This window comes from Nematolebias whitei, chromosome 21 (assembly GCF_014905685.2).
Source record: "Nematolebias whitei isolate Nwh7 chromosome 21, NemWhi1, whole genome shotgun sequence".
NCBI lineage: Eukaryota > Metazoa > Chordata > Actinopteri > Cyprinodontiformes > Rivulidae > Nematolebias > Nematolebias whitei.
Window position 1 is genome coordinate 14666654 of NC_056518.1, and position 10609 is coordinate 14677262.

Sequence of the window (10609 nt, forward strand, 5' to 3'; positions counted from 1 at the left end):
CTGGACATGTCTCCAGTCCATCACAGGGACACATAGAGACAAACAACCATTCACTCTCTAACATGTGTTTTTGTTTGTTGCGTGTTTTTTTTTTAACAGACAGGTCTCTCTTGTAAATGAGTCCTCATGTCTCAGTGAGACTAACCTGTGTACATAATTTCGCTCCACCACATGCACCACATGAGGTGCGAACGACAATAAAGAAACTCTGACTCTGTATAAATAAAGGTTGTATGAATTTGGTCTGTGGGAGGAAACTGGAATACCTGGAGAATACTCCACCCAGAAAGGCCCCAAGCCAGGATTTGATGATATCAGAACTAGTATGAACTTTGATGTTTTGAACCACTTTGGCCACGGCTGCCTCAGACGAGTCGACGAGGGAGAGGGCGGACTCCAGAAACCAGCTCATCACCATCAAACTGGTTGGTCCACTATGTGAGTGTGCTACTTGTGGGAGTAAGTTTGCTGTGGCTCCTCAGACTGATGAAGTCCTTTGGATGAAGGATGAAACATTTCCACACACAAAAAAAAATAGAAACCATTCATAGGACCTGATTTAACTTTGTTGGATTATCAGAACTAGTTTTCTTGAAATCTTTTTTTTATTTTTTATTATTTTTCTGTTGAGTGCCACCTTTCAAAGAGTTTTTTAAGAGTTTTATCATGGCTCATAAGTGTAATAAAAGTTAGAAAAATTTGGGGCTGAACGTGATAAGACCTGGATGAAAATTAGGGTTTGGTACAATTAAAATTTTAATCAAAAGATCTTGGTGTGAAATTTGAAACTGTTGCCTTAAAAATGCACTGAGAGGTAAATCAGACTAGGAAAGTGCTATATAAAGGCTTTTTTTTTGCTGAAGAATTTCTTTTACATTTCTTTTATAAAACCTCTTTCCTTGTATTAACCACTTGAGCTCAGATTTCAATTAACTGCTCTAATGCAAATCAACAGCACAACTCACATCACACATCTGTCAGCAGCTGATCAGCAGGTCTGCATGTTTCTGTAAAATCATAAATATATTCAGTGACTCAAACTATATCACTAAATTAGACATTAGCACATTTTAAATTAGGCTCAGTCACATTTTATTTTACACTGGTTTCAGTCAGCTCAGTTATGTAACAGATGTGATGAGGAGTGAAAGAGGCATAAAATAAATGAGTCGTGATTTTACAGGTTTTAGTGTCAGCACACAATGACTAACACAGCCACACCAGGGCTTTTAGCCTTAGTTTCTGACAACTTGTTGCTTTTAGCTGTTTGCTTCACAATGTTGCTTTTTTTTTTGCATATGATAGAATATCACATAAAAAGCTGCAGATGGGACAGAACGACAGGCAGACACAAAGTTTGTGCAGAGCATCAGATGCAACAGACCACAGGCGTCCTCATTGTATATGACCATCACTAACAGAAGTAACCACAAAGGCAAAAATGAAAATAAAATAAATGCATAAGTGAATGTTTTATTATGTTTGTTTCCGGGGAGCTCTGGGTTTTAACATAACAAGTAAAGAAACTCTGCATGAAGAACATTTCACTGTACCAGGGAGGAATCACAGCAGAAAGGTGTTCTCATTAATGACATTTTGAGCTTTTTTTTTTTTCTTCCATCATTGCATCATCTTATATACCTGCAATAACTATTTTGAGGAAAAAATGACTTTGGGTTTTGTTGGTTTTACACTGTTTTTAAAGAAATATATTTCAAAATGTTGAAATTGTGACATGAACTGGGTTTTGGATTCAGAAATTGCACCGAGATGCATGAATGGTTTAAAAGATTTATTGAAGCAGGAACTCTGGTGGAGGTCTGGGTCCGTGGGTCGCTCGGATCTGCAGAGATAATAGAGTTAGTGATTAGGCTGAGAAGGTTCTCAAGAGAGTTAAACAGGGGCGGCTGGTGGCATTTCCACCAGGGTGGGTTATAACTCCAAAATAGACATAGACATACCAAAATATATATGTTCAAGACATTCCACACACATGCCACACCACAGACTCATCATTTCGCTCACGTCTGCACACTTTATTAACTCATTCATTACTTGTGTAAACAGAGTAAATAAGGCACATTAATGATGACTGCCGTTAGAATTTTCCACGTCGCTTGAGGTGGTGGTCCGCTCCAGTCCTCTCCTTTCTGCACAGGGCCATGCCACTGCACGATCTGTTCCGGGACAAAAAATAAATAAATCTGTACTGGGAAAATGGGACCGGAAGCATGATCCATACAGTACGCGCCTGTACTCAGGTCGCTGGAGTGGTGTGCCCAGAATCTTCACTTGTAACAAAGGAGCTGCATGTACAAGTTTTAATGAGAGTCTATGGACTAAGATTCTTGTGTTCCAGGAGAAAAAATATGACATCAACGTTTTTGAAAGAAATAACCTAACTCACCATTAACTATAAAATATTTATCTTACACACACACACACAAAATAATATATATATATATATACATATATTTTAAAACATTTTTGGTTATTTTATTATTTCATTTTTATTTTTTGTAAATCTTCGATGTAATATGGTGAGTGGTTTGAGTGCACCCCCTATCGACGAGCCGCCACTGGAGTTAAGGCAGTCACTAACCTTCACAGTTAGGCAGAAAGCAGAATCCGTTTGACAGGGAGATCTGATGATGTCACCAGTGGTGAGTGAGCTGCAACAGAGCAGGAGAACTGCACAGCGTGAAATGTAGGGGCAAATCCAGAGGCAGGGTCCAGTAGGATGGTCCGAGGTTGATAACGGGTGGTCAGAAATCCAAATCCAGACCCAAAGGGGCAAGAGGCGTAGCCAAGGTGAGGAAGAGCAGAGTTGTTATCATGGTCAGAGAGGGAGATCCAAATTTCAGGTGGGGGATTAGCAAGGTGAAAAGTCCAAGAGGTAGGCAAGAGGTCAGAACCGAGAAGTTAAACAAGGCTGTGGCATGAATACCGGACATTTACTACTCAAGAAGGTTGGATAATCTGGCATTGGTTGGTTGTGAACATGGAGCTTAAGAAGGCAAGAGAACAGGTGAAGCAGATGAGGGTAGATGCTGTGAGGAAGCAGGGAGGTGTGGTTTGGAGGGAGCAGACTTGAGCTGGAGACTGGGTGACTGGCAAACAGACAGAAGATTAAAGCTGGAGGGGTAGAAACCAAGGCACGTGGGGGCAGAAACGTGACAAATTGTGCTATTTTGCATTTTGGTATCAACTTTTTTGAAGTTTTGAGCTGCTTCAAATGGCAGAAATTATCTTTTAAATTGACTTTTTTCTGGGTAGCTGTTAGCTTGACTTCCACACAAAAGTTTCTTTTTGATTAAAATGAATCTAACAGCAATCGATGGCAGGACTGACCCCAGCTACTCCACAGTACTGCAAATTATTCCCATTTTAATAAATCTGAACCATGAGAAACAATCTGTTATTGGTGATTTATATGAGAGCAAATATTTGATAAAGTCGAATTCAGACAAAAACCTGTCTCTTCTCCGCTTACATCGGTTGAACATGCCATTCATGCATTTTGTGCAAATATGTTCAAATTTTTACATCAGCCTGAATATAATTGCAAGGATAATAGTTATAAACTGAAATATATCCCCCTGTAGCTTTCAACACCCCCCGCCCCCCACCCAGAGCCATGAAGGGTGCATTAGACAGACTGATCATCAAAGAAACGTCATTAGTTTTCTTGCTTAAAGCCTTAGCTTTTATAATCCTGTTTGCCATCTTATGATCATAGATAATAATATCCTCATGACAAATAAATACTAATAAATTACAACCATATATATTGTATAATAAATTTTTAAATTGTAAGCCTCTTTTTTAATAAAAATCAAATTCTTGCATTGCTTTGGATGGTTATGAGTATGGATGTAAGCTGCTGAAAATAAAGGCCTAAAGTGCATAATGTTTCATAAACACACACAGCACACTTTGTTTTTTGTAAAAAAATCCTGCTTCCCCCAATTCTGTTCCCTGAACTCGACTTTGTTTGCATAAATTGGCTCGGGTATTACTTGGTGTGAATTCGTTGTGGCAATTCAATATAGTACTGTACACATTTTGCCCTTAACGTAATAGTTTAGATCTTTCAGCGTAGTGCTTTGTGGAAAGTTTATAAACAATTAACATCTTACCTGTTGTAGATGACTTTAAATGGTCTAAGTTTGATAAAATGGTTTAATTTTGACTGAACTTGTGTCCCAGCAGGACCAAAACCACCATTTATACGACCGTAAATTTTGCATTACAGACTGATTTATGTGGAATTTACTGGAATTTATTGGATTTATTGCAAGAGCAGCAGCAAATGGCTAGCATTTCCAATGTGGTTTAGGCTAATTCTGGTGAGCGTATCATTATTTTTGCTAAAATAACTCAGAAATGTTTACAAAAACACTAATGGTTCAAACGAAAAGCTATGAAATCTGAGACTGGAGTTGTTTTCTGCTAGCAATGATTCATTTTGGACGAACTGTACCATATTTTCTGCCGTCCACGTTGCACCACCCTCTAAGTCGCATCAATCCAAATAGATCTAATAAAGTGAAAAAAGACACAACTAAGTTGCTGCGCCATATAAGTCACATCTATTATGCGTCACCGCTGACAACCTGGAAATGTGGGCCGAACCTGGAAATGTGTGCCGGTGTTGTGCTAAAAATCGATTGGCTGCCAAATGGCAACTGCGGGAGCGTGCACGGAAGGACTTTAACAAGATTTTTAAAAGATTAACACTTAAGAACAATTATTTGGTTGCTCAAAATTATAACAAAGGTGTGACTCAGTCTAACTTCTCCTTAATATATGCACTTTGACGATCAAATCAGCTGTTTCAAAAGCCGATACCCGGAAGCAGGAGCGCGCAGACAGGGAGGAAATCAGGAAGGATGAACGCTGCACATTTCTTCAAAATTTAACAAGATAAACATCTAAAAACAATTGTTTTTTGCTCGACATCATAGCAAAGGTGTGTCTCAGTTGAACTTTTACTTAAATGCACTTCAATTGTCAAATCAGCTTGATTTCACCGGGGCAGTGCAGTAAATGAAGCTGATTTGACAGTTGCTTCAGGCATGATCCCAGAGCTGGATGAAGGTGGCAGACTATGGCAAGCTGATTGTGTCATTAAAAGCCACTTTTACCTATTACATGATACAACGGCATGCCATACCACTTGAATGCCACCTAGCAGCTGAAAATGGTAGTGTTCAACATTTTCCATGTCAGAATGAATAAAAACAGTCATATCTCATCCAAAAACTGGTTTATAAATATGGGAAAAAAAATCCATAAATTAGTCTCTTCAGCGTATAAGTATGCAAATTATGCAAAAAGGTTCAACTTACAGGCCAGAAAATACGGTAATTATTTGAAAAGGTTTATCTACAACAGGTAAGACAGTATTTGTTCATAACTTTTCCACAAAAGCCCACTTCTGAACTATTGTTTATTTTTGTTAAAGTAAGGCTGTTCTATCACAAAGCGCAGAAGGTGCATCGGAATCAGAAACTAATATCAGTAATCAAATCAAATCTTGTCTAAGTGTGTTGGTTGGTAACTTTTTATATTTATTTCTTGCCACACAGAACGTCTCACGTCCTGTCCCAAGATAAATGAACATTTTCTGATTGAAGCATAGTATATGAAGCTGATAGGTAAGCTAAAGTAACGTCTAAAGCCTCCTGTTGGTTTTTTAATAGATCTTCACAAACAGAAAGAAGAATCAAATAAACAAGAAACAAGTAAGAATCTCTAAACAGCATGGCTGTTCAGAGACATCATATGTTTGAGTAATGCAGCACCAGATTCAGATGAGAAAAAAAAAAAATCAGGTTGAGGAAAAACTGTATATTGTTAGTGAAGCATCTTTTCTCGTGCTGCAGGTTTAGAAACAGGCCAGGTGACGAGATAACTCCGATCCATCGCATCAGTGACAGGATATGAGCGTGTTTGTCCCACTGTGAAAATCCAAATTACACACGATCCTACAATAACTGGAACATCAAACGAGAGGGAGGTAGAACGAGTCAAGGGAGGAATAAAAAAAAACTATAGAAATTTGTTTTTATCACAGAGTCTGTAAATTAGTGATTCTGTAGTCAACTTGTTAGCTTCACCGCCTCTCTGTCTTTCTTTTCTGGAGCAATTAAAACAGACAATTGCTCCACTGGAATTGCCTGACTGAAAATGGCTTGACGCCAGCTACTCAGGAGCCAATATCCCGTTTGCTTTTTTTGTGTGTGTGTGTGTTTGTTTTACTGCCTCGGGCTAGCTAGGCTTCTCAAATGCGATAACATGAGTGGCCAAACAATGGAGCCAAGTTTCTGCCAATCACGGTCACAGTCAATCAAACACAATTGGCTTTCTGTGAGAATCACTGCAATAAGCACGCAGCCGTTAGAAACTTTTATAAGAACAGGATTTTGACATCTGTTATTGTTTGGGGAGACAGCAGCTTTCAGTGCTGAGCACAAAAGCAGCCAGTTGAAAGTGACTGAGCCAATGTTGAAGACTGCGACTCCAAGTCTTGGTGCAGCTGTTTTATTCCGCCCCAACACTTGTGTATGTGTATTGGACAAAGAAGGGAACTATTTAAAAGACTGTGTCACGAAGTTTAACCTTTCCTATAGCGCTGACTCTCTTGGGCTGAGAAATTTTCATTGCTGTTGCTTTTTTCCTTCAACTTTCTGTTCATTCACTCCTGGTTAGGATGACTGAGCTGAGAAATGATACAAAAAAATTCTTTAAAAAAAAAAACAAAACAAAAAAAAAACCGAAGCTACCCGTTTTTGACAGGAACCAACAAAAGCTGTCAAAGCGATGCAGCAGTAAAAACAAAACGCAGTGTTGTTTCAAGCAGGGACAGAGGAACATCTTTTGTTTCTCGTACCTGACTCGGGTACGGATGAGCTACGAAGCAGAAGCCGTGACAGAACTGGGGTGATTGAAGGCTTGGGAAAATAACGTTTCTAGGGTGGTCCCCAAACAATCCAGGGGCAAAGAAATCCAAGAAAAACTAAATACAAAGCAGAAATATATTTTAATCCTTGTGTTTTCACGTCTACAATTATTGTACAGACAAACAAAATGTGTCTTTGTCATTTTTCTGCAAACTTGAAGTGTTACATCTAGTCCACAGCTGTGCTGTATCTCATCGCACACCTCCAGCTAATGCATCTACAAGCTTCAGTAACACAAACTCTTGGTGTGTTGTTACCTGCTTTGCTCTGAGAAAACGGCTGCTGAGTGGGATACACATAATACTAATGCATAAATATTTCTGCATCTGTAGCTGGGTGCAGGATTTCAAGTACTTGTCCAGGAAAATGGAGAGTGTGGTAAAGAGGTGAAAAGAGAGTCCATGCAGGATGGAGTGGATGGAGAAAAGTTTCATGAGTGTCAGCAAAGGTCAAAGGAAAAGATTACAAGACAGTGGGGAGACCAGCTGTGTTGTATGGTCTGGAGACAGAGACATGGACAAAAAAGACAGGAGAAACAACTGGAAGTTGCAGAAACGAAGACGTTGAGGTTCTACTTAGGAGTGGAGTTAGTAGGAGAGATCATATTTCTCCAGTTTTAGTTTCTCTCCACTGGCTCCCTGTCAAATCCAGAATACAATTCAAAATTTTACTTCTAACCTACAAAGCTCTCAACAACCTAGCTCCATCTTATATTACAGATCCTATTGTTCCATATTTTCCTAACAGAGCACTTTGCTCTTAGACTGCAGGTTTACTTGTGGTTCCTAGAGATTCCAAAAGCAGAATGGGAGGAAGATTTTCAGTTATCAGTGTAGTGGGATAGGTCGGTTAGCTTTCTTAGCTTCGGAGCTCCACTACATGTTATAATATCTGGACTAGTTCAAGTACCTGATATTATACTTAATTTAAACGGGTTCTCTCTTTTTCGAGCTACTTGACAGATATGTGACAGAGATCAGTGACGTGAGACGTTAATTTTCTTTGACCCATCAAATGAATGCGGTCATTTATTAACAGAATCAAAGTTTAACATCAAACATTGTACACGTGATTATTCTGATTGTACGCAATAACACAGCTTAACTAATTACAACAGACATTTCTGAAAATATCTGGATTAATTACTGGCAGATAGAAGAGTTTTAAAGATGGGAAAATGAAGTTTAAATGGAGAAGGAAAGATGGATGAGGGACTATGTGTCGACACATGAACGGCACTCTCCGTCCGAACCCAGCTTCACCTCGGTACACTTAGGTAGTGGAAATCGACTCTTTACCTGTAGAAGATGTCTCCACTGGTACGGAGTTCCATTTAACGCTACCATTTCCAGCGTCTCCGTAGGATGGTTGGAAAATGTCCGAAGTAGTGACGGTACTTCGTTCGACACACGTTCACCTCCCGGGTGGGCTCACATGAGTTGTGAGTCCGTCAGAGGTTCCACTCAGATGTGGAAAATTTCATAATTCCCATGAGACTCGGAAGAACTTCGGATCATGTCTGGAACCTCCTGTTCTCTCCAGCAACTTTTCTGTTCGGTTCTGCCCTCCGAACTGAACTGCTCTCCCACCGCACTGGTTGGAACTAGGAAGTGTCGACATTTAAAGAGTTCTGTTTCCGGTTCATTTGGGAAGTCCTGATTGGCTGAAAGAGCCAATCAGGGGTGTGTTTTTTTATGACGTAAGAGGTCACTAGAAGTCAGAAAAACAGAAAAATGTTTTGGAACAGACAGAAAATGTTTTTGAAACAGACAGAGAAATGTTTAGGCGAGTTGGGAGGAAACAGGTGCCAGCTTCTCTATTTACGTCTGAGAGGATTTAAAAACATGACAGTTCATTCCAACAAACTTGTTTGCGTTTGTCTCCAACGTTTGACCGACTTACAACCTGCTCATTTCAGACAGAAGATCAAGAAAATGAATAATTACTCTGTAACATACATTAACTAGATTTCTACTTTGAATGAGGATTAAAAATCATTAATACTGTTTCACAGTTGATTTAAAATGAGTAGTTCACTTCAACATTTAAAAATGATTTGAATTAAACACACTTTTGATTATCAAGACATTGTAAAATAGTAATGATAATAAAAAAGAGAGTGTTCTTTCAATTGATCAGTGCAGGACACTTAGAAAGTCTCTGGATGGACTTGATTTTGTGTTTCTGGACTCAAATCAATGAAATACAGTTCTTGTCCCAGGAAGGCCCTCAGGGCCAGATTTGACCTGATGCTTAGTTCACTACATCAGGCTCCTCTCTTGTGGAACCAACTTCCAGTTTCTGTCCGTGAGGCTGACACATTGTCCAGTTTGAAGACTGGGCTTAAGACTTTCCTTTTTGATAAATCCTATAGTTAGGGTTGGCTTGTTATGCTGCTATAGGCTTAGACTACTGGAGGACAAATTAACCTCATTTCCTTAAATTAATTATTAAAATTGAATAGATTTCATTTGATATTATTTCTATCTTAACATAAGATTCTTGACCTGCCATTGTGTATCTATTCCTCCTTCCTGTTCCTCTCAAACCCAGCCGGTCGAAGCAGATGGACGTTTTTCCTGAGCCTAGTTCTGACTTGGCGCTATATAAATAAATAATAATAATAATAATGTCATCACAATGTCAGCACTGTATGTTTCCATACAATGGCAAAATTAGTCTCTGCATTTAACCCATCCACCACCAGGTGGTGCAGTGAACTGAATTGAATTGAAATTGAATTGAGTGACAAGGATGGATAAGATTAGGAACGAGATCATCAGAGGCACAGCACAGGTTGAACAACTGGGAGATAAAGTGAGAGAGACCACACTGAGATGGTTTGGACATGTCCAGAGGAGGGACAGTGGTAGAAGGATGTTAGAAATGCAGCTGCCAGGAAAAAGACAAAGAGGAGATATATGGATGCAGTTAGAGAGGACATGGAGGTAGATGGAGTGAGGACAGAGAGAGATGGAGGAGGATGACTCGTGTGGAGACCCCTGAAGAGGGAACAGCTGAAATAATAATAAGATGTAGCTTTGTCATTCTTTGCACACAACTATTGTCTTCCAAGTATGCTCACATTATCTTCCTAAATATCTTCTCAAATTAAATAGTTTCATTAATACATTTTGTTTAGCAATGCCCCTTTGTGAGATCCAGATGATTTGGCTCAGCTCACCAACAGGAGCTGCCTTTTTCAGTTCTTTAGCAGCTTTTCATTTAGCACTGCCCGCGAGGAGCCACTTGGAGCTGAAAGGGCCAGCTACTTTTGGTGAGCTGAGCCAAATCATCTGGATCCTGGAACAGAGCTGAAATTCATATCACTAATACACTTGTCCAGTGTGTAAAAGTGCCAACGTGGGGTACGTTTATCACACACAGGTGTTACATTCATTAGCTTTTATTTCTGTTGTTGGGGCAAATAAAATTCCACCTCAGTGGCACTGGAAACTTCCCTGCCAACCTTATGGGGCTGTTTATGCTGACTACAGACACACCGACTCATATCCTTTTAACGTTCACGTCACACCTGGTGACTAAAATGGGTCTACTGCTGCTAATTACATGTAAAGAGGGGAGAACTTTTTAAAAAAAAAATTCAGTTTATTCACACACACACACGAAAGAAACATAAATCA